Raw genomic sequence first — 26,130 nt, 5'->3', positions numbered from 1 at the left:
ATCACACTCTAGTCACTTCGAGACGTCACCTTATGTAAGTAACTATGGGCAAATACAATGTTAATCCATGTTCACTTTAACGGGGTTCAATTGTCTCCACAACCCGTTTGGATGTAACAAAGTGTACGGTGAGTTAATAATAACTCAAACGATAAATGTCGACATCACACTCGGGTAGTCAATACCATATTTCAACCTTGGGATGTATATCGTAAGTGTAAACACTTATTGATTGCAATAGAAGTTTAACATGCCATGTGTCCATGTGTTCAAACTTCTTATACTTGCATTTTCCTTTACATTCATGTTCTCTCTCATAGCATGAACCCTACCAAGTACAATTCAAGGTTCCCGATCTTGGTTTCGGTTCTTTAACTTGAAAGAACTTCCTTATCGATTATCACATAACGAACGAATTTGTGATGAATGATATAACTTGTACTGATCAAGTACTCCATCCACACACAATGCACTAGGTATATGTTTTGTAGAATCTTGCAACAATTTGTCAAGATGATTAGCCTAGCACTTCTCACAAGTCCTAGCATATTAGGAAAGATTAGTTTTGAGTAACTTATTCTCTAACTAAGTATCTTTCCAAAACTTCTTATTTCTCTTTCTAGCTTGAAAGGTTAAGGATTCTCATAAATCCTTGCATGTGCTCGGATTTTCTATAATATGTGCAACCTCTTGACATACAATAGAGCATTCCGTCAAACACCGAAATCGCTCATCGAATTCTGCTCGAGAATTCATGACGTTTCTATTGTGGCTTACCAATGAATCATCATGCTCTTATGGATATGATTCACCATTGGACATGTGCATTATTATTCTAATGGCGGAAACATTAGTAACTTTTAATCATGTCATCAACTATATTTAGGTTCAAGGAACGACCATGACTACTAATGGCAATTCCATTTTCATTTACATGAATAACCTATGTGTATGTTGACACGATGTGTATCTCCCAATACTTATCCAACATCTCATGATGTAGTTGGAATCATCATGGTCCATTTTCATCCAGAATTGAAAACTCAAATGATTCTTTATGAAAGAAGGCATTAGCTCGTCATTCTTCAATGAGTGATGAGTTGTAAACATTCAAAGGATGATAGCTCCCACTAAATTCCATGTCTTCACATGATAATTTCCTAACTCCCACTCAATTCCACATATTTCGAAATTGACTTCTCAATCGAAACTTTTCAAGAATTGAAATATAAATTGCATTGCCAAGTTATTAAGATAAAACCATATATGTTCCCATCATATCCTTTCAAAATTCCTATTTTGAAGCGGTCTCATCTTAACCTTATGGAAAGAGATTTTAATCTCTAATTCACACATATTATAATGATGTGTAGCGATGTCATTATTCAAATATAAATAATATCTAGAACACGTCCTTCGAAATACCCTTTCGGAAGGAGGTTCAACCATTTCATAATTAGGTTAAGAAATGTCATCTGCGTGGTCAAAACTTGGCTATTGAAGATATCGGTATATCAATTCTTGCAACTTGATCATAACTAGTATGTTACTTTGATTCATTTAGGCTCTTAAGTAAATCTTAAGGTTGAAACTATTGGTCAAAATTTTCATAAACTTAGTCAAAAACTCTTGTTAAGACTTTATATTAGTCATTTTGTTCCAAAACTTTCTTTTGGTCTCCTCGTGTAGTTATCTTTAAGAATATGTTCTTTCGATTACTTCACTTGGTCTCTTTTGTCATATAGAACTTACTTGAGACCATAGATCTCATCTATTTGGTAAACTATGTAAATAGATATACCTTCATTCAAATCATTCTCACTTGCGTAGATCTTCATTTGCACAAGTGTTGAGTGTTGTGTCCTCATTTTTCTCCCACTCTATCTTTAGAATAAATACACTAGAGATTCAAAAGATAGCATATGAGACACAAATAATGATTTTTGAAGTATAAGGAGAACTACCTCATAGGTTGACTAATAGTTTTAGATTTCGTAACTGTACTTGGTGATTGACATTCCTTTAAGAGAGTTCATAGACTCAATATTACTTTATAAGTGATCATACACAAGCCTTAAGCATGTGGACATATAATGAATCCCGTCATTATAATTGTCTATTAGATCACTTTAAGTGAACAATCATATGTTTCTAAGAGCAAGCATTTAAATACGGATTTTAGAACAAAAGGATAAAATGATAAAACGGGTGACTTGGGTTGCAAACCAAGCCACCATTATCCAAAATACAACCAATTATCCAAAATACCTTTCCATGTCAAACACGGAAACTTAAGGTTCTAAAAATCCAAAACATAATTTAAAATAAGACAATGAAAAGCAAAGCTCCATGAAAGCTATCCCTAGCTTCTTGATGGTTTCTCATGCTTGCTTTTCCTTTCCCTTGTCTTTGCTTGGTGGAGGCCCTATTTACAATAAAAAGGGAGATACATTATCACAACTTTGTATCATAATACCATAGTTGAATTAAAAACATAAAGAAGGGATAGTCATTTACCTACTGGAGTAATCTTTCTAGCGTTAATATCACCAAGGTATTTGGAACAATTTCTTTTCCATACCATTACAATAATGGCATTTATCAAGAGGACCCTTCTTGATTTTTGAAGTGCTAGCATCATTAGCCTTAGCTTTGGTGAAAGTGGGAGTTTGCTTCTTACCCTTCCTCGCATTCTTTTTGAACTTCCCCTTACTCTTAGTGCTTATGTTAAGCACATCCTTTGGAGGGTTCACATTTAACCCCATGTCCCTCTCGGCTTGCACAAGTAACTTGTGCAATTCTTCAAGAGACACATCCTTGTCTTGCATGTTAAAATTCACCCGGAATTGAACATACGCTTTGACTTTGGACAAGGAGTGTAGAATCCTATCTACAATGAGTTCTTTAGGGATTTCAACCTTTTGAATTTTCAAGGTCTCGACAAGCTCCATAAGTTTGAGCACATGAGGGCTAACCTTTTGGCCCTCTTTGAAGTCGAGATCAAAGAATGCCGTGGCCGCCTCATATTGGACGATCCGCGGAGTTTGTGAAAACATTGTCACAAGCTTGAAGTAAATCTCATTAGCATTGCCCATTTTAAAGGCTCTCCTTTGGAGATCCGCCTCCATCGCAAATATCAAGACATTTTTCATTGCGGCGGACTCCTTTTGGTAAGCCTCATATGCTTCCCTAGTGGCGGCGGTCGACCTAGTAGTAGGTTCGGATGGAGAGGCCTCGGTAAGGTAACGAAGCTTGTCGTCACCTTGGGCGGCTAATTTGAGTTGGGCATCCCAATCGGAGAAATTTGACCCATTCTTTTCAAGTTTACATCGATCCATGAAGGATCGGAGCCATGATGTATTAGCGAGAGGCGTGGCGTTAGGGGTTGGTGTTGCCATTTGTTATGAGAAAAGAAGTGGTCTACAAAACAAAATAGAAGGAGTAAAACAAATGTCGTTTTAACAATAATACTCGTAAAAATTATAATTTAAACATGTTTTATGCATTTTTCTAGTGACCTCTACCCAACTAGATAAATGATTCCAAGACCCAAAATTCATATTAATTTAGAGCACGGTGTGCCGAAATACCCTTTATTAACATAACTCGGTGGATTAACCTTTTAATCGATTCTACTTTTAGAACTCTTGGTCGATGATATTTACATTAATATTCATCTTTAGCCCGAAACACATCCGGAAATCGTCGTGAATACTTTCGTTGAGTACAACCCAAATTTCGAATAAATGTGTCCATAATCCAAACCCATATCAACTTAGGGCACGGTGTGCCGAAATACCCCTTATTAACATGAATTAGGTGGATAGTCATTCATCACCCACTTCCCCTACGTAACAAGGTTTGTACCCCGGTGTGGCCGAGTGCACTCCCTCGCGAAATAGGTTTTCATGGTTTCTACTATTTGGTAAGGCTATGTCTCAATTAATTGTTTTAGCGAGAGGTCATGTCAATATATCATCTATCACGTTTTAAGTGAACTAAAGCGGTGAACTACGATAATTTTAATTGACACGGTCGATAAACTCGATGAAGATGATGATGCATGTTTTAGTTATGGCGATTTAGCGATGCACCGTTTCAAATATTTTCAAATCCTTTTTATTTATTTTTACAAGTTTTTAACCATAAAACATTTTTCACCCTTGGTTCTTAATACCATGACGGTTTAATCCGTGTTTCGGGGATAATATTTGGTTAACTACATTTAAAAGGTATTTTAAAACCTTTTATTTCATTTCTTTACATTTTGGAAGGTATTTTAAAACCTTTCATCATTTCTTTACATTTCCAAAATAAATGTATTAGTCACCAACACAAAGTCATCCTTGGTTCTACATACCATGTCAAATTTTAACCAGAGTACGATGATGAGTATTGACTAATTACATTCAAATGAACTTAAAACAATTAGTTCATAATTATTTTCAAAACTATTCATGTGAAGCTTATAAAGTCGAACCCGACATCGAATATCATCAAAACAATGATGATTATTCAAGTCTCGTTCCTCAAATCAACACAAATACGACCTAAACGGTCCTTTCAAACCAAAACGGGTCCAAATACCCATTTTCAATACGTTTTACAAACGTTTTTCAAATGGTCAGAATGCGTCTTTAACTGTTGACTGACCCGCGCCTAAACAGGCCATTTCTTTTCTATTTTCTAACCAGGGGAGACCCCCTTACACCGCCAACAGGCTCGCGCCTCATATTGCTGCCTGGTACAGGGTCTGTTCCCCTTCCAACATTAGTCTAGGACGACCCCGACTCCGGTTAACCCAGATATAGGATGGATCAGATGACTAATTTGCTTATTCAAAAATCATATTTGCAAAATGCCTTACTAAGACAAATGGATCGCGTTATGCACCATAAACCTAACTCGGTAAATGGATGTTTAATTTCCGTCTTGCATGCAAATCAACCATAAATCCAACTCGACATCTTATACTTGATACAAGGATTAAAACAATCGACTTAGAAAGCTCTCACATGTTAGGTTTAAATTATTGGATGCGCATTCATGCATTTAAACCGTTTTATCAACTTTTGTATTCAACCAACCAAGATCGAGCAATAGAGGCCGCTACCGCGGGCGGGATTGGGTATCTGATTAAAGGGCTTCCCAATACATACCTTCACCTCTTACTCAGAAACTTTGGATAGTGGACGACCTTATCCAGGGCGTACGAGAGTCATTCTAGAGATAGGATGCTAAAGAGGGACGATTCCTTATCTTTAGTACCTATGTCAAACACTGCTTTGTGCTTCGTTTGACCGAGGTATAAAGTGGATTCGAACGGGTTCCAAGCATCCCACAAATGCTTGGTGGTGACTCCGAACATCTCTAATCATTTCGAGACCCTTACCGAGACGAAACCGACCGATTTAAAACGATCCGATCGAAAGCATTTTTACGCCGTCGAGCGTGGCTTTCAAAAGACCGCTGCCATTGTCCACAGATCAGCTGGGTATATGCAGGTGGGCACACGTCCACAGATTGGCGACTCCGCTGGGGAAAACTAAGACACATGTGTCTTTGTGATCCCTAGATGGTGAGACTCGAACGAGCTCTTGGTTGGAATGCATTAATTGATATTACGGTCAGAGTCGGGTTCCTTGTCCGGGCCCACAACCTAACCATTTTCAACCAGTTGGCTCGTCTCGTTGGCATGCGTTTCCTCATCCCCGCGTTTCGAATCCGGATTGAGTCAAACATACCATTGACGTTACACATTTATGTTTCGTCAAAGAGCTTTCATCACTTTCGAGCACGAGGCTAGGGCACCCTCCTTACACATTTTGTTTGGATTGGTATCCCTCTCGCAAATCGGGGTTTGATTGCTTGGTGTGTAACCCACTCTTTTAAGCCAAAACCCGTGTCAGCATTATGCATAATATAATGAACTGTGAGTTTTTATGTGCTACTTGATCATAAGTCCTTCCGTGTCATTTTCAAACTTTCAAAAACACTTTTTTGCGCCGTTATAATGGCAGTTTCAAACCTCGGTCTTTTGCCGACCGTTGCTTTTCAACACGCCTATCTAGGCCGTCGTAATGACGATTTTCAAACCCGATTTTTATAAAAATTTCAACACGCCTTTCGAGGCCGTCATAATGACGATTTTCAAACCCGGTTTTTATGACCATTTCAACACGCCTTTCTAGGCCATCATAATGACGATTTTCAAACTCGATTTTTACAACCATTTCAAATTACCTTTTTACGCCGTTATAATCGCCGCGTCTAGACACGGATTTTAACCCGTTTCGCGCCGACAATGGCTCTTTCAAAACCCGAGAAAAGCACACACCCTTTTCTCGAGACATTTTCGAGATCCCGAGGACCATACACCGTCCCCAAGATCTCTTCAAACATTTCAAACCCGATTTTCAAAACATACAATTTTGAATTTCAAAAACCGTCTTGGGAAACAGTACTTCGTTTTCTGAGCCGACTCAAACTCAAACCGTCTTTTGTAAACAAACTTAAGACAACCATTTCAACCGACCGACTTGCGGAGATATCTATCTTTGAAAGTCGTCCCTATAGGGACAAATGAATCTTTTTAAAAATTTCTATTTTCAAAAACTTCAGTCCACCATTCCAATTCCGCCTCGTGTCTATCAAGTCGAAGCAAACGTACTTATGGGTCTTTACTTATAAGTCGTCTCACCACGAGACTCGTCCAATGGCGTCACGCCGCTACGTTGGACTCGTGTCAAAAGTTCGGTCAACACCGTCACGTCATAAATCGAGTCAGCACCGAGGTACCACACACGGTCATCCTCATCTTGTTGAGTGTGATCTTTGTCTCGTCCTTCGTGTTGTCTGCGTTCAGTTTTTGAACCGTGTTGGATTGAGATGTAATGTGAGCCGTTTTTCTGCCTCGGAGCCATGGCCCCGTCTTCAACTTCGTCCGTCAACAACAACAACAACAACAACAACAACAACAATGATAACAACAGAGATGTCACAACTGCTCAGCTAGCCAGCCTACTCACTGCTCTTAAGGTCACTCTGGATCGTGTCGAGACCCGTATCGACACCCTGAAAAACAAGGAAGCTGGAGAACACGACACTCCGCCTTTGACTGAAACTGAGAAAAGGCTCAAGCTCTTGGAAGAACAACTCCTAGCCCGGGGTAACAATATCCATCTCAAGAACAACCGAAGATTTGAACCTGTTGGGGATCAACTACCAGACAACTTTACCTTGACTGATGTGCCCAAGTTCAAGGGAGTGGAGGACCCGCTCAATCATATCCGAGCCTTCAACGACTACATGGCCATAAAAGGGGTCAAACAGGAACTTTTCACCCGGATCTTTCCATCATCCTTGGAACCGATCCCTCGCCAATGGTACTACTCCCTTGACCCAAAGAACCTTACTACCTGGGATGAGGTCGCAGTTGAATTTGCCAAGCAATATGCCGACAACGTCGAAATCGAAGCCGATACCCATACTCTTGAGGTCCTAACCCAGAATGACAAGGAGGGATCCACCGAGTTCTTAACCCGTTGGAGGAGGGTAAGCATTCAGTTGGTCAGCAAGCCGAGTAAGTCAACCTTGGTGGAAAAATTTATCAACAATCTCCGCCCAGTATATGCCAACTTACTGAGGTACCAAAACATTAAGACCTTCCAGGATCTGCAAATCCTTGGGACACGCATTGAAGATGACCTCCGAAAGGGTGTCTTAGCCAAAACCACCGGTAGAGGCTACCAGGGATCCACATCAACCGGATCTCGCCCTTATGGTCAGACAAACAAGATTGATGAGGTGAACCTCCTTGAACCAACCGCCAAGAAAGCTGAGCGCCCCTAAAGAGTGTTCACCAATATAGGGTCAACTTATGCAAGCGCCCTGAAGAGGCTCATGGACCAAGGGAAACTACAACCAATCGGACCCACCCCGGATCCGTCTGATGCTAAGAAATCCCTCTTCTGGAACCCTAATGCCTACTGTCAATACCACCAAGGGAAAGGTCATGACATAGAAACCTGCTTCAAACTCAAACACATCATCCAAGACATGATCGAGAAAGGAGAATTGCCTTTGCCTCTACCAACTAAACCAAACAACAAAACGAACCCTTTGGGAATCTATGCCATCTCCGATGATGAGCCAACCTTGGACTGCTCACACCTCATCCTGCCAATTGATGACGAAGTGAATGCCCTGGAGAAGGATGCCTCGGACGGTGTATTTGTGTTCACCGCCGCAACTATGCTTGCCATATTCCAACAAGTTGAGGAAGCTATAACCAGTCTCTCCGAAAGGATCACCCGACTTGACGATGCTTACCGCCGACTGATTTTCAATCCTCTAACACCACGCCCAAGGGAAGGTCCCCCAAACACCCAAAACTACCCTCACCCGGATGGACTGCTCCCGCGACCATTCTGGTATGAACCTCACGACAATCACCCTCACAAAAATCACCCCCACAACAATCAACCTCCCAAAAACTACCCTCACAAAAATGTCCCTCACAAAAACTGCCCACCGCGGAATACCCCTCCAAGGTGCCTTCAAAATCCCGAAATCAATGGCATCTAGAGAGATGATGTTGAAGATGTCTATATTGTCCCAGGGAAAGTGAAACAGGCGAAAGAGATCGGTCATCTTAACCGGTCTGGACGCCCCTATCAAAACACGAACAATTCAACGGTCGCTCCAACAACGAATGACCAAGTTGTCCCGGACATAGACACTCAACCCAAAGCTCCCGAGAATTCGATCCTCAAACAACTGCAGAAAGCAAAAGACGAAATCTCAATTTGGCAACTGATTACCACATCCATCGAGCATCGGCAAGCTCTACTACAAGCCTTGGGAAAATTGACCGTGCCCTCTACCACCTCCCCGGAAGAAGTGGTAGCACACATGACAAGGGATGTCCCCGACCTGAACAACCTGGTCATCTTCTCTGATGAAGATATCCCTCCCTTTGGAGCCAACCATAACCTGGCATTATACATCATCGAGCAGTGCCTCAAAAAGGATGTGCCTATGATTCTTGTGGATGACGGATCCGCGGTGAATGTCATTCCCCTCAAGACGGCTCACAATCTGGGTATCAATGAAGCTGATTTGGTCCCAACCAATCAAGGAGTACACGCTTATGACGGCACTCGTCGTAAAGTCACAGGGCTTATCATTCTAACCGTCGCAACCGGACCACTGGAAAGACAAACCAGTTTTCAGGTAGTCGACATTGACGCCTCCTTTAATATGTTGCTAGGGCGCCCCTGGATTCACGCCGTCAAGGCAGTTACTTCTACTCTCCACCAGAAAATTAGGGTCCCCTTCAACGGGAAAACAATCACAATTCCTGCTTCCCCGATCAAAGCTGTCATGAAAAAGGGGATAGCCTCCCAAGCCATTGAGGAAGATGACAATGAAATGTGGGGATTCCAAGTCGTGAATGCCATAACTGATGAATCAGCATCCTCTGATTATGACCCATTTGCTAACCTCACAGTCAACCGCATTCTGATGCGCCAGGGTTATTTCCCGGGTTTACCCCTCAATCCACTGAAGGATACCTTACCTCCCTTGAAACAGGCTAAGGTCCCCAACATCCTCATCGAACTGAGTTATGAACCTACCGATGAAGATATCCAGGAGATGAACCTCCTAGTTTGGAAGTGCAAGAAGCACGGAGTTATCCTCCGTCCCTATCATCTGACCCTCAATGGATACTTTGTCCCCGAGGTAGAGTCCGAGCTCTACCACGGCTTTCCTGAGTCGATCTATGACTCTGTGGCCAAGGTCAGACACCCCGGTATAGAAGTTTTCCAAGACTGCTACTTCATCCCCAACAACACCGAAGCTGCATCAACCGAGTCTAAGCCGTCCTCATGCCTCGACGATAAGTTGTCACTCTCCTCTTTGGAGAGGATAACATCAAGCACCTCGACTATGAGGACATCATCAACATCGCTGTGAAGGAAAACCAATTTGACCCAACTGCCTTGATCTCCGACACTGACTTGGAGAAAGCCACACAGGGCTGGAGGAAAACCGTCAAGTGGATCGATCGCCAAGGCCACATTCTCAAGATCACAACTGGAGAAGGCCCTATGTTCAAAGAGGGAAGTGAAGAAGAATCGAGTCCGAGTCGAGCCAGCAGTCCATCATAGCTCCTAACACTCCTGATGTCCCAGTCAAGGTCCCCTTCCCGCTGTTTTAGCACAAACTCGTGGCTGATTCAGAGGCTGAGTCTACTAGGGTCACCCCCACTCCCATGAAAGGTGACAACCAAGAGCCTGTTCCAGGGGCCACCTCCTTTGCTATGTCGCCTCTGACTGACCATGAGATGTCTGTCCTCTCCGAGCTTTTCGCTCATGTCAACTTAATGAACGCTAAGCTTGCTTATGACTCGTCTCAATTTAACTGCAATGCGATTCTGAATGACTATGAGGAATTTGACTTGAGTGACTACCCACCTCACCTAGCCAAAGAACTTGACAAACGGGAAACCAGAACCCCCATCATTGAGGAGACCAAACCTATTAACGTAGGAACCGACAACACACCTCAAGAACTTAGGATAGGGACAACCCTTGACCCCTCGGAGAGACAACAGTTCATTAACCTCCTCCATGAATATAAGGACGTATTCGCCTGGTCCTACAAAGATATGCCTGGGATTGACAGGGAAATTGCAGAGCACCGAATACCCATTAAGCCCGGAGCTAAACCCGTAAGCAAAAGCTGCGTCGAATGCGTCCTGAATGGGCCCTGAAAATCAAGGAAGAAGTGGATAAACAGTTCAAGGCCGGTTCATCAAAGTGTCTGAGTACTCCGACTGGGGGCTTCCTAAGCTACCAAGTCATCATATCTCTATCTATTTCTATAAAGAAGAAGGAGTAAGGAACAGCAACTTACATCAGCAACTCAAAGGGCGTTCACGCGACGCCTGCAGTCCTCGTAAGTCGACTTAATCGACTTCTTCCGAGCCACCGTCCAAGCCCTCAAAGCAGGGTAAGTCGAGGGGACACCACCTTTAGTCCCTGGACGCAGGGGGACAAAGTAAGTATACAACCAAGCCTGTAACCAAACACAGCAAAAACAAACTAGCCAATCTTTTCAAAAAATTGCCAAAATCAAAATCAAAATCAAACTCAAAACTACAAAAAGCGCTCGTACCTCCAAGATGAGGTCGGGACCGACCAAAGCAGGGGCACTACCATCCCCTACTGCCTCCGGACGCACCGCCGCGTGCATATACCGGGTAAAACTCGCTAAAGCCGTCATGACCCAGTCAAACTGACCCAAAGTGTCGAGGTCAGTGAGGAGGGGAAGTACCTTGGTCGACAAGCGCTCACCCTTGTCACCAAAGTACGTGGCACCCAAGAAGTACCACAACCACAACCGCGCCTCTTGCGCGTCAGCTCTAGCCTCAGCCTCCGAGCTCGCCAATGACGTCGGAGCAGCACCCACCACTCTCCCTCGGAAGTGGTCCCTCACATACAAGCTCGCGATCAGGTACGGAGTAACGTCGGAAGGCTCAAGCAAAATAGTACCGATCAGACGAGTAACCGCAGGAGAAGACACCCTCTCCGGTGTCTCTGGGAACTCAATAGGCGTCTCGCCACAAGGAAGGCCGGATATCATGGAAAAATCCTCTAAAGTCACATCGACCTCCCCAAACTCCATGTGAAACGACGACGTCGTATCCTAGTACCGATCCAACATGGCGCGGATTAGACACAGGTTCCACCTAATCTAAGACCTGTGAATATCCCGCCAAGCGGCCACCAACGGCCCAAAAGCCGACCTCTCTATCAACGCCCTCGTACCGGCTCGGAGAACGTCGTAAAAACCCAGGCAGGTAATAAAGCCCAAGAAAGTCCTCATGGTGGCGATCTCCTGAAATAAAAACAAACAACGTCAGAACACCTATTCAGGTCTGATACTTCAAAAAGTGTCGAAAGTTCAATCAGGTGACACGACTCACCAATCCCTCATGAGCACGGTAGGAGATGTGTCTGTCCAGTCGAAGCAGCAACTGGCTTCCGTCGAAACCCTCGGCCCAAGCAGGCACCGCTTGCAGGTTCAGCCCCCGCGGGGCTGTAACCCGTCTAACGTCCCAACCCGTGACGTGAGCGTCGTCCTCAACCGTCTCCACTCTCCACCTTTTCGGCCCACGAGACTCGACGTGACGGATAGGAGGCATCTCAACGATCCTGGCGACATTCTGTAACGTCCGTCTAGTCGGTCGAGGAGCTCGTCTCCTCCTAGTAACCCTCCTCCCAGAGGTACCAGCCTCAGACCCAGTCTGAGCTCTCTCAACACTACCAGCCCCAACAACGGGCTCCTCAACGGCTCTCTCAGCCCCAACAGTTTCCTCAGGGGTCCCTCCTCCTCGGAGGCGTCCTCCACTGTCACGGCAAGTGCACCGGCCGGAGTACTAACCGGCTCTGTCCCAAACAGCTCCTCAAAAGTCGCAAGAAGGAACCCAGCCTATCCCGAACACTAGGGGTGTTCAGAATAAACCGAACCGCAATAACCGAACCGCAATAACCGAAAAACCGTCCATTTTTAAGGTTCGATTAACCGGACCGTTTCGACAAAGCGGTTCTTTGAACCGAACCGTTAACTTTATTATGGAAAAGGTTCGGTTAAGGTTTGCAATTTTAGATAACCGGTTAACCGCGAACCGATCCGTTTCACAAAAAAGTAAGCAAAAAATTAAAATATTATATAAAAAAACTGTTCGTTCGTTTAATTTTCTTAGTGTATCCAAATTTAAAATTTCTTAAATTGATTAATGCTAAAATTTAGCTTATTAACTTTATTGTTGGGTATAATATATAATGAAAATTTAATTAAACTATTAGAAAAAATTCCCAAAAATAACGAAAACTGAAAAAAAAGTAATATAGAACGATTATCGGTTAACCAGTAACTGAACCACTAATAACCGTTTAAAGTGGTTAACCGAACCGTTTATAACCGTTTCTAACGGTGCGGTTTAGGTTCGGAGTTTTGCCGAACCGACGTGTACGAACCGAATTAAATTAGAGGTTTGGTGAACCAAACCGCGAATGAACACCCCTACCGAACACTCTCCTGCAACCAAAGAACGTCAGCCGAAATTTCGGCATTACGACGGCATAAAATTGAAAAATCCAAAAAAAAACCTGCAAAGCAGAACAAGGGCAACCCCGCCCAAACCCAACCAAACAAAAACAATTCACAAAAAAACAAAAAACGACTCGCCCTTCTTTTCAAGCAAAAGACGAGTCAAAACAACCACAAAAAAAACGGCACCGCAAGGCTCGTACAAGGTCCGCCAACAAACCAAAATACATTCCCGATGCAATGGGTTATTTTTCTACGGCTCGAAAAGGCAATTCCTACGCCAATTTGAGCACAAACCGGTCAAAATTCCAAAATACGACCACAAAAAGGCAACGTGATTTTATCACGCCTCAAAGCGACCAAAACTACCAATAAGGTCCATTCCAAGGCAAACTGGCTCAATTCAAGCCCAAACAGGCGCTTATTCTCTCAGACATAAGACCGTCACAAAAGGCAAAATTCCAAATTTGCCCAGAATACCCAACAAAGGTCCACAATGGCAAATACGGTCTTTCCCGACTACAGTGCAACCTAGTGGGACCCACTATCCAAGCAAATAAACTTGGCATTGTGAAATGAGACGTTTTCTTCGCCTCACTCACATTTTTCGAGCATAGGGGACGCAAACGAGGACCAAAATACAAACTAAAAGCACCCCTATACTCCTAAACAGGTTTCTAACCTAATGCAATCATCAATTTCATTCGAAATGGGCTCAATCAAAAATGCCCAAATCGATTTTCTAGGGTAAACATTTCGCCCTAATTCAATCTATCAAAAAGACCAACAAATTCAAATGGATTCAAGAGGAAATACATACCTTGAGATGACATATTGATAATGGCACGAATGGAAGCAAGCTAGAGACCAACAATGGCGGTTTTTAGTTTGTCGAAAGGTTGAAGACGATGGAATGAGAATGGTATGCAAACCATTCTCGCGTCTTTTACAGGAAAATAGGGAAGCACCCTTATCTCGCCAGGTTGCTCGCGCCTCAATGGGGTGCTCCCAGCTCTATTCAGCGAAATTTTGGGCTATGGCCCAATTTCCCATAAAAAACTTCAAATTTTCAATGACGACATTAAGGACCGTCATTTTTCAAATACAAAAATAATAGTGAAAATTCAAAATTCACTATTTCTTCAAATTTCGAACGACGACAATTAAAACCGTCATTTTCAAAAATAATAGTGAAAATTCAAAATCACTATTTCTTCAAATTTCGATCAACGGTAATTAAAACCGTCATTTTCAAAATAATAGTTGGAAATTAAATTCCACTATTTTCACCACACATGTCAACGGCGGCAACATAAACCTCACTTCAAAAGTAATAGTGAAGATTCAAAATTCACTATTTCCTTCACAAGTCAACGGCGGCAACATAAACCGTCACTTCAAAAGTAATAGTGAAGATTCAAAATTCACTATTTCCTTCACATGTCAACGGCGGCAACATAAACCGTCACTTCAAACGTAATAGCGAAAATTCAAAATTCGCTATTTCCTTCAAAACTCAAATAAACGGCGATTAAAACCGCCACTTCAAATTCAAAAACGAGTAGTGAAGATTTAGAATTCGCTATTCCTTCAAATGTCAACAGGGGACTTCCTCGCGGAACACGCTTAAGTCAAAAACAATAATAGTGAAATTCAGAATTCACTATTTCCACGACGGCATCAAGAGTTCGCTATTTCCAAAACCATCCCATCCAAAGCGGCTATTCTCACGGTTGATCAACCAACCGCCCCCATGGCTGGCGAGCCTTACAAAGCATCGCGGATGGCGAGCCCTCCTCATATACGCCCCGCGGCTGACGAGCCTTACAACGCATCGCGGCTGGCGAGCCCTTCTCATATACGCCCCATGGCTGGTGAGCCTTACTACGCACCGCGGCTGAAGAGCCCTCTTCATATACGTCCCATGGTTGGCGAGCCTTACAACGCATCGCGGCTGGCGAGCCCTCCTCATATACCCCTCATGGCTGCCGAGCCTTACAACACGTCGCGGCTGGCGAGCCCTCCTCAAGTACGCACCATAGCTAGCGAGCCTTTGTCCGCAAACACGTAAGGACATATCCGAAGATGCCTCTGGTATGACTCCTTCTTATGGCTGGCGAGCCTTTGTACGTAGTCTAACGGACTTTAAACAACCCGTACGGATAGTCGACAGACTCTAAACTGTTCCCGACGATAGGTCCTTGGCTTGTACCCTCGAGTCGCCCTTCCCGACGACGGGTCCTTGGCCCGAATCCTTTCGAGCCGCCTTGACGTTGCTTGGGTCTCCAGGTTGTAATATTCGATTGACCTGGGGGCTCTACTTTGACTTTCGCCCTGTCCAAGCCTCCGTAAAATTGGGGGCTCTGTAGATACCCAGTATCTGCTGAGACTCCAACAAACGCCCGATGATTATTGGATTATAACATGCTTTGGAATCGCGGCGTTTGATCGACAGTTTGTTTACAACTTTACGTCGGAAAGCTTAAAACAATTTCAAAAATAAAACTTTTCAAAAGTACCTGGAGTGTTTAATGCATGACGGCGGGATCGCAATGACAATAACTAGAGTCAAAATAGACACCGGACCAAAAACCGACTCAAAAATTCAAATCCCGACTCCAACAACGAGTCAAACCGAGTCAAACCCAAAAAACAAACCATTCAAATGCTTCCATGTTAAGATTTCCCGGATTCATGTATGGTCAAGTACCAAACATGTGCATACAAATCCTAGGATTGAACAAATCATGATTGCATTTGTGTGAAAGCGACAAGACACCTCGAAGACCCGCGATGTGGCTCGCGCCTCTTTGAGCAGCCCAGGTGGCCACGTCGCTCAAAACCCACACAACCACTCATTTTCCTATAAATAAACCTCAAATGCCCCAATTTGAGAACTTACGCGAGTGTCCGCCCCCTCTTTCTCCCTTAAAATTCTAGACTCGACTTCCTAAGTCACAATCCGACGCGTATTTACGACCTACCGATCGTAAATACAAGCCTTACACATTGTTTGGTACCGTCATCGTGCATTAAATCACTTGACCGTCCATTTCGATCACTACACCGTCACAATCTAAATAAAACACTCTTTTTACTTGCTAAAACGGTTTTAAACCGAGTCTTTTCCGACCAAACGAGTTGATACACTTACGTCGGTTTCTCGCCATAACCAAACATGTAAGTATGAGGGTGTAAAAATCCTTCTTTTATTATGTCTTTACTTATTTCATGACCATAACATGCTAAATCACGCATAACACGATCAAAATATAGGTTAGACGAGCCAAAACTGAGTTTAACTGAGTTTTGGCCTGAGACAGAAGCCTCTTGTTATGCACAGAGGCTCGCGCCTCAATGGGGTGTCCAGGTCAGACTCAACTGTGTTTGTTCTCGTCTTTCCTCTTTAATCTATTTTCATATTTGTAAACGGTTTTTACCGTTTCAAATATTTTCAAATCCTTTTTATTTATTTTTACAAGTTTTTAACCATAAAATATTTTTCACCCTTGGTTCTTAATACCATGACGGTGTAATCCGTGTTTCGGTGATAATATTTGGTTAATTACATTTAAAAGGTATTTTAAAACCTTTTATTTCATTTCTTTACATTTTGTAAGGTATTTTAAAACCTTTCATCATTTCTTTACATATCCAAAAAAAATGTATTAATCACTAACACAAAGTCATCCTTGGTTCTACACACCATGTCGGATTTTAACTCGAGTACGATGATGAGTATTGACTAATTATATTCAAATGAACTTAAAACAATTAGTTCATAATTATTTTCAAAACTATTCATGTTAAGCTTATAAAGTCGAACCCGACATCGAATATCATCAAAACAATGATGATTATTCAAGTCTCGTTCCTCAAGTCAACACAAATACGACCTAAACGGTCCTTTTAAACCAAAACGGGTCCAAATACCAATTTTTAATATGTTTTACAAACGTTTTTCAAATGGTCAGAATGCGTCTTAAACCGTTGACTGGCCCGCCTAAACAGGCCATTTCTTTTCTATTTTCAAACCAGGGGAGACCCCCTTACACCGCCAACAGGCTCGCGCCTCATATGGCTACCTGGTGCAGGGTTTGTTCCCCTTCCAGCATTAGTCAAGGACGACCCCGACTCCGGTTAACCCGGATATAGGACGGATCAGATGACTAATTTGCTCATTCAAAAATCATATTTGCAAAATGCCTTACTAAGACAAATGGATCGCGTTATGCACCATAAACCTAACTCGGTAAATGGATGTTTAATTTCCGTCTTGCATGCAAATCAACCATAAATCCAACTCGACATCTTATACCTGATACTTGGATTAAATCAATCGACTTAGAAAGCTCCCATATATTAGGTTTAAATTATTGGATGCGCATTCATGCATTTAAACCGTTTTATCAACTTTTGCATTCAACCAGCAAATATCGATCAGTAGAGGCCGCTATTGCGGGCGGGATTGGGTGTCTGATTAAAGGGCTTCCCAATATGTACCTTCACCTCTTACTCAGAAACTTTGGATAGTGGACGACCTTATCCAGGGCGTACGAGAGTCATTCTAGAAATAGGATGCTGAAGAGGGACGATTCCTTATCTTTAGTACCTATGTCAAACACTGCTTTATGCTTCGTTTGACCGAGGTATAAAGTGGATTCGAACGGGTTCCAAGCATCCCACAAATGCTTGGTGGCGACTCCAAACATCTCTAATCGTTTCGAGACCCTTACTGAGACGAAACCGACCGATCTAAAACGATCCGGTCGAAATCATTTTTACGCCGCCAAGCGTGGCTTTCAAAAGACCGCTGCCATTGTCTACAGATCGGCTAAGCATATGCAGGTGGGCACACGTCCACACATGGGTTTTCGCTCGAGATTGAAGAGCGGGGATTTGGTGGGTACGGCTGCAGTCCCCCACTGGCAGCGTGGATTACTGGTTGCGATTGGTAATCTGGCAGGACTGGACCTTCGGACAGTCAGAGGAGTGTGGGTGTTTGGAGAAGGTGATCTGTGCATGTTTGTTGTGCCTGGTTTTGTGTGTTTCTTCAGTTACTGACCTTGTGTGTTGTGTTTTCTTCTTTTTTTGTGTCTGTCGTGATCCACTATGGTGAGCAGTCGGTCTTAGCAGGTTGATATCTGGTACATAGCTGAGTGCTTGGAGGGACGAGTCTACCACGAGCCATGGCAGAGATCGTTACACATAGTTGTTAGGTGTCACGAGTTGTATCTTTTATCTTGTTTTATAACATGTAATTTAAATATAATTGTTCTTTTATCGACATTTGATTATTACTGTTCCTCGGACAACCGATAGGGTAACGCCCTTATGTGTTGGGTAAGGTCTTGTTAAGGCTTCTTGGTAAATGGGGGTGTTACAAAAATAATACCAAAATCATGAAATAACACCTTTTAGATTAACGGTGTAGCAATACGTGCAACTTTCAAGCAAAGCCAAGTATAAATGAATAAGACATGCTGCGATTATGTAATGGTGACTTATAAATATTTTTGTGGTGGTTGGATCTTATTAATTTGGTGTTGTAGCAACCGTAAAAGATGAGATAGATTAAGGCAGTAGAAACACTCGAGTTTTAATAAGGGTAACATAGATAAAACGAAAGAGTATTGTATGTGTTATAATAGAACCAAGAAAGACAAATAAAAAACAATAAAGAGAATAACGCACAGATTTACGTGGTTCACTAACGGTATATTTGTAAAACCTCCATACTCCAGGTGCCTTACCAGAACCACTTAAGGAATGGAAGTGCTACCATCTCGGTTACCCGAGGCAATGTATATCAAATAGACAATAACGAAACGTACTTTATTAAATATATTTAAGGCGATACAAGTCCAAAACGAAAACTGTTAAAAAGAAATACAACTGTTCCAAAAAGCTAACTCAAATGAAATAAATAAATGTTTAAGACACAGCGGAAGACTTCTAGACATCTCGTGGCAACTCAACCCAGCTATCACATGCGCATCATCTCATACCTGCTCAATAACTGTTCACCATCCCCGAATGGATCACCACAGTTTTCAAAAGATTTAAATCGGGTCAGTTACTGATTACACAAAAACAATACAAAAGAAACAGTACACGATCATCCAATTCTCCAATCATAACTCCACACACCTGACTACACACTAAGTGTGTAGTCCTGCCAGAATACCCGTCGCAACAAGTATTCCACACCGCCAGTGGGGGACCGCAGTCGTTCCCACCTAAGCTCCGCTCATCTCATCCGAGCGATAACCCATGTTCATTAATGTGCACATCCCCTTCTGTGACGGGTTCCATAAAGGGCGAATCAAGGGCGTGAAGCCACTCCCGCAAGTGACTCCACTCAGCCGAGGGCGCACCTCGCGAACCACAGATAAACAATCACAACCAACTATACAATCAAGAACCACCAATTCCAATTCCAATATGATATGAATCAACAACAATACACAACATTATGTAATCAATAACTGAGTAGGGAAACCCTACCTGGAATAGCAACAACAAGGCCGTCACAGCAGCTAATCAGTAATGCTCCTCTACGAAACCTCCTCCTATATTCAGATATTCATACAATTATCACCTAATCAACATAATCCTCCCAAAACCCCCAATTCTACCCGATTAGGGTTTTAAACAAACTCACTGAAACAGTATAAAAATTATACAAGAATCTTACCCTTGACACGACGAACTCAACGACGTAAAGAATAAGACAATCCGACGATCCTAACCCTTGGGATTTTCTAATAACGCGAAGAACAATGCAACGTAACTCTTTTCTCTCTTTGAAAGGTTTTAGAAAAGTGAAAATTGATTAAGAAATATGACAGAACCCTTAAATATTAATCACGCGTTATTAACAAAACCCGGCTAAAACAGCCCGTATTACCAACTTACTCGATCGAGTAAGTGACTTACTCGATCGAGTGCCCCTAACTCGATCAAGTGTCACACATACTCGATCGAGTACCCATCAGGTATCCTACTGTTTCGTATAAAAACATACTTACTCGACAAAGTAATCCCCACTTGATAGAATACACATAGACATAAAAAACCGTAGTATTACAGTATTAGCTACGTCCACAGGGCAGAAGGGAGAGAGTTTTATTAATGTGTGAGGAGTTTTCAAATTACAAATTCAGACGGTATGATAATCATGACTGATAGGGAGCGGCTTAGAGAGTTTATATAATACTCTCTAAGACCTAATACTGAATGACCTAATAAGGCTCAAGACAGATCCTGGCCCAATACAGATGTTAGATACCGTTTAACGAGAATCTCCCCCCCTGCCAGAATACCCGTCGCAACAAATATTTCACACCGCCAGTGAGGGACCGCAGTTGTTCCCACCTAAGCCCCGCTCATCTCATCCGAGCGATAACCCATGTTCCTTAATGTGCACATCCCCTTCTGTGACGGGTTCCATAAAGGGCGAATCAAGGGCGTGAAGCCACTCCCGCAAGTGACTCCACTCAGCCGAGGACGCACCTCGCGAGCCACAGATAAACAATCACAGCCAACTATACAATCAAGAATCACCAATTCCAATTCCAATTCCAATATAATATGAATCAACAACAATACACAATATTATGTAATCAATAACCGAGTAGGGAAACCCTACCTGGAATAGCAACAACAAGACCGTCACAGCAGCTAATCAGTAATGCTCCTCTACGAAACCTCCTCCTATATTCAGATATTCATACAATTGTCACCTAATCAACATAATCCTCCCAAAACCCCCAATTCTACCCAATTAGGGTTTTTAACAAACTTAATGAAACAGTATAAAAATTATACAAGAATCTTACCCTTGACACGACGAACTCAACGGCGTAAAGAACAAGACAATCCGACGATCCTAACCCTTGAGATTTGCTAATAACGCAAAGAACAATGCAACGTAACTCTTTTCTCTCTTTGAAAGGTTTTAGAAAAGTGAAAAGTGATTAAGAAATATGACGGAACCCTTAAATATTAATCACGCGTTATTAACAAAACCTGGCTAAAACAGCTCGTATTACCAACTTACTCGATCGAGTAAGTGACTTACTCGATCGAGTGCCCCTTACTCGATCAAGTGCCACACATACTCGATCGAGTACCCATCAGGTATCCTACTGTTTCGTATAAAAACATACTTACTCGACAGAGTAATCCCCACTCGATAGAGTACCCATAGACATAGAAAACCGTAGTATTACAGTATTAGCTACGTCCACAGGGCAGAAGGGAGAGAGTTTTATTAATGTGTGAGGAGTTTTCAAATTACAGATTCAGACGGTATGATAATCATGACTGATAGGGAGTGGCTTAGAGAGTTTATATAATACTCTCTAAGACCTAATACTGAATGACCTAATAAGGCTCAAGACAGATCCTGGCCCAATACAGATGTTAGTGTAACGCCCCCGAAAAGCAGACATGCAGCTCAAAATGGCTCTTTTTATTAATAAATAGCCTTAAGCATTCACCATAATTCATAAGCCATAACACCACCAACCATGAGAAAGCCAAAAGTACGAATACTTCCATTACTACGACTAGCTACTACGCCTTAGATACAATAATAAAGGTATGACTCCGATCACCTCCACCGGCCCTACTTTACCTCCATTATTAATTTTTCACTTCTTTCTGATCTCACAAGTATAAAAAATAGGTCACATGAACACAGTCAAATAATTATTAAATAGACATGCATAACCTGTCATCTTAGAATGTAATAACTTACATTACAATTATACCGGTCTACCATTACTGAATAGAGAGACATTACGGAGTAGAAACTCCCCTGGGCTAAGCCCTCCTTCATGTACACAGGATCCCAGGTCTAAGACCCGTGTAAATCCCCTGGCACTTTCACCAGTAATAATCAGAACCGTAGTTCACATGGGGACGTGCCCCCTTCCATGTACACAGGATAAATTTATAATGTCATCTCTCTCCCGTAATCGTATTCCAAATGCTACAATTGGCCAATAGTACATTATAACAATGGTAGTAACATGGCAGTTACATGTTCATACAAAGACAATTAATATAACAGGAGAGTAACATAATGATAATATAACATTATACGGTCTATAAACTATACAATAATCACAATATTATTACTTATTACTTACGGAGTATTAATTATTACTTAGTTAGCATATGACTTAGCAATTAAGTAATAAAGGATAAATGTCACGTATGATCTTAATCTTATACAAGCATATGACAAATATTAATGGGGCACGTATGAACTTGGTAACAAATGATCTTAATCTTCTAAACCGACTTTGTCAACACTATGTCTATAAAAGAGCCATTTTAAGCTGCCTGTCTGCTTTTCGGGGGCGTTACAGTTAGATACCGTTTAACGAGAATCTCCCCCCCCCCCCTAGTCGTTCGAAGTGGCGATTAACAGATTTAAAGCACATACCCAACAGTATGTTAGGCAGAAATAATAAACAAGTACGAATAAAATGGGCTTTGAAAGTTTTGAAAGTGTATAACCGAATTAAAATAAAATACTTTATAATAGTTAAACAAGTCAAAGGTAAACACCCAAAATATTTACGTTATTACAATTAGTAGAGAAAAGTTATTATTTTGTTACTAATTACGAATTATTGATTATGTTAGTATTGTTTATAAAAAAGGTTCTTATATTGGTAGTGTTTATCAATTTACTCTAATAAACATGTATTTTGATCTTCAATTTTTTGTTTTTATCAAATAATAAAAAACTATAATTAGTTAGCTTTTAAAATCTTACAATCCTACGATCCGATTCTTTCGATTCGATTCTACTTACTCCATCGATCTAAAGTAGAATCCTGATTCTGACAACATTGACCCCAACCTTAAGACAGCCCACTTAACTTTTGTGACGTGTATTTGTTGACCCAATTACTTAAATGGGTTAAATTATCTCAACCCGGTCCTCTAATTTCGTGTCGGATTCGTGTCGTGTTATTAGGTCTGGTCACTATTTGTCGGCAGTAATCTTAAGGGTGAAATGAATCAAATATTATCTCGTATAGTTAGTTGAAACAAGATCTTATCATTTCCAAGACATTTTACTTTTGTCATATCTATTTTACCGGAGTTTTATTAAAAACAATTGACCAACATACTCGCTTTATACAAGAATTTAATTTTTTTTTTTTTTTTTTTTTTTTTTTTTTTTTTTGGTAATGAGCACCATCATGAGATGCCAAGTCGAGGACGGATCTAATTATTCAATCGATGTGCTCTGTTCCACGGATAATGTTCGAATAGGATCCGTTTTTTGAAGCTTATTTCTCGTGTACCTCAATTTGGCAGTGACAATATTAGTTGCCTAAATCTAGGGAGGGGCCATTGAATCTTGTCATATAATTGGCTTATACGAGTAATAGTGAGTATACCATTACAACGTGATCTTGAAATGCTAACCTACGGAAGCAGCAGCACGTGGTCTGCCTTCACAATTTAACATCTTTGCTATTATTTGTCCATTTTTTAAATGTCAAGTGCATGGTCAAGTCAATATGCTTTGCATGTTCTTCAAAGATTTGGGTTTGTCCGTCTTTCACCCAATCAAAACTCACATTTGAACAACTGCCTTGTCTAATTATAGATAACTAGATTTTGTACCCGTGCGTTGCACAGGTTATTGTGGATGACATGAACATAAATATGAAATTATTATTGGAGTCAAATTTAATTTATCAACCTCTTTAGTTTAAAAAAATATTTAAATTTTTATTTTTATTTTATAATTTTTAATTTAAATAATTATCTAATCAAAACTAATTTAATCCAGATAATTAATACTGTAATTAAATTAGCAATAATTATCCTCTTTATATATAGATAGAGTCCACATTGTACCTAAAATACATATTAAATCCAATTTTATTTAGCCTTGAATTTTATGCGTTTTTTTTCCTATATTGTCTTGATTTAACAATTGGACAATAGTGTTACTATTGTTTATTTTGGTTTAATTATAATTAATAAGATGCCATAAAAAAATGAATCATACTTTAATTTAAAGATACCAACTATATTATTATCAACAAAATTTGTGAAAATACATCCCTGTATCAAGAAATCACTTTATAGACATCAAAAATATTTAATTTTAAACAGAGGAAATAAAATAACGTGAAGGTCTTAAAAATAAAAGTATTCATAATAAAATGTTATAACCAAGTAATTTTATTTATAAATTGACAGCGAGATGGATAAAAGGATTTGGGGAACATGATGCTTACAATACCACACCCATGAATCGAATCCATGATTGTGTTATCAAGAGCAGAAAGCAATTCACTTTCACAGCAAAAAGAATTAATGGAAAATAACCAGTATACCCCATTGTATTAGGTTATCAACATCCAGCATCTTAACTGTCGTATTTGGCGAGCAAACGTTTAACTTTATTCTTAGACACTCCCTCTTTGATTTTGTCCTTCTTCATGTCTATTTGTTTCTTCTTCACATTAAATGTTATTTTCGACGAATCTAACTTCTTTGTATCCACACTGAAATTCCCTGTTGCTAATACATCTGCTGGAGCACCTACATTCTCAAAAATCCTGCGTCTCTTGACACCGTCATGTGCTTCTTCTACAGATTTATCTGTACTGAAGTCATCATCATCATCATCATCATCGTCTTCAATCCTTTTAATAAATACTTTAGGGCCATGAAACACTGATTTTATAAGTTCTTCTTCCGCTTCATTAAGTTTCCGTTTTTCATCCTCGCCACCACGCTGTAAGGTCTGAAGCATAGCATTAACACTGACTGTCGCATGCCTCGACTTAACAGACATAATCTCACCCACAGCAGCCATCCTATCCATCTCGCGTTTTGAATCCAACGCTCTATTCTCCAAAGCCTTCATCCCATCTCCCATCTCTTCCGCATCCCTTTTTCTCTTTTTTCTCAACTAATGCCTCGTCCTAGTGTCTCCGCGGTTCAAAATTACTAGACGCACCCGCTTCAACAGTGTAGTCGGAGTTTCTTGGATTAGTTTTCATTGTTATTTCCGCAGAGCAGTTGGTGCACTTAATGTAAAACCTCGCAATTTGAATACCAAGGTAATCCTCTCCAACAGCGTCTTATGTTCTAGAATTAAACTTTGTACCCTTTGATATGTAATTACCACAAGTATTACAGCGAATACTCATAGACAACATTGTCCGAACCGTCACATGCTTGTTTTTCGGCTGCTTTCTTTTCGGTATCTTCGACGGATCGAAATCCGGTGGATAGTATTTATTGACCACTTTTCTTTCTCCCATGTTTTAGGCGAGGGTATTAATAATCATGAATATTGAAAGAATTTTCAGAGAGAGAAACGGAAACTATAGTTTAGGAGTAGTAGTAGTATTGACAGGGTACATACTGGTTGCATTATTATATCCTCATTTGATAACATGCATGATTTATATATATATACCTACTTTGTAATTAGTGTTTTAGTTCTTAACAAATTCAAATGGAAAATAGATCTTTTGTCAGTTGTGATTAATTATAATATAATTATTATATCTTTTGCATTATCTGTGTGGCCAAATTTATATCTTTTCGTACATATTAATATTTAAAGTATATAGGTGTTTTACAAAAGTTGGAGACTCTAGAATTGCCTAAAAAAAGCCTTTTATATATATATATATATATATATATATATATATATATATATATATATATATATATATATATATATATATATAGATTTTAGAAATTTAAAAGCTCCATCAGAGTAGGCTCGCCATGTATCCACGGAGCAAATAAACTCTTCTCAGGTCATTTGCCTTATCATTTCATGTTTCTCGAAAGTTTTCTTTAACTATTTCGGGAAATAAGGAACTGGATCACTTGAATTGGTTATTAGGGGTTGGGTTACTTTTGATTCGGATTATGTCAGTTGTCACTGGTCAGTAGAGCCGGCAAGTTTAACTGTTTCGAGTGACTCTATCCGAATAAACCGGACCC

At 40.9% G+C, this 26,130-nt stretch overlaps 1 pseudogene; it reads right to left on the bottom strand.

The window, feature by feature from the left end:
• Positions 1-24,529: 24,529 nt before the first annotated feature.
• Positions 24,530-25,433, bottom strand: LOC141649124 (uncharacterized; annotated as a pseudogene).
• Positions 25,434-26,130: the final 697 nt, after the last annotated feature.

This window comes from Silene latifolia, chromosome 3 (genome assembly GCF_048544455.1).
Source record: "Silene latifolia isolate original U9 population chromosome 3, ASM4854445v1, whole genome shotgun sequence".
NCBI classification, from domain to species: Eukaryota; Viridiplantae; Streptophyta; class Magnoliopsida; order Caryophyllales; family Caryophyllaceae; genus Silene; species Silene latifolia.
Note: the sequence above shows the minus strand (reverse complement) of the source record. Positions and strands in the feature narration are given on the sequence as shown.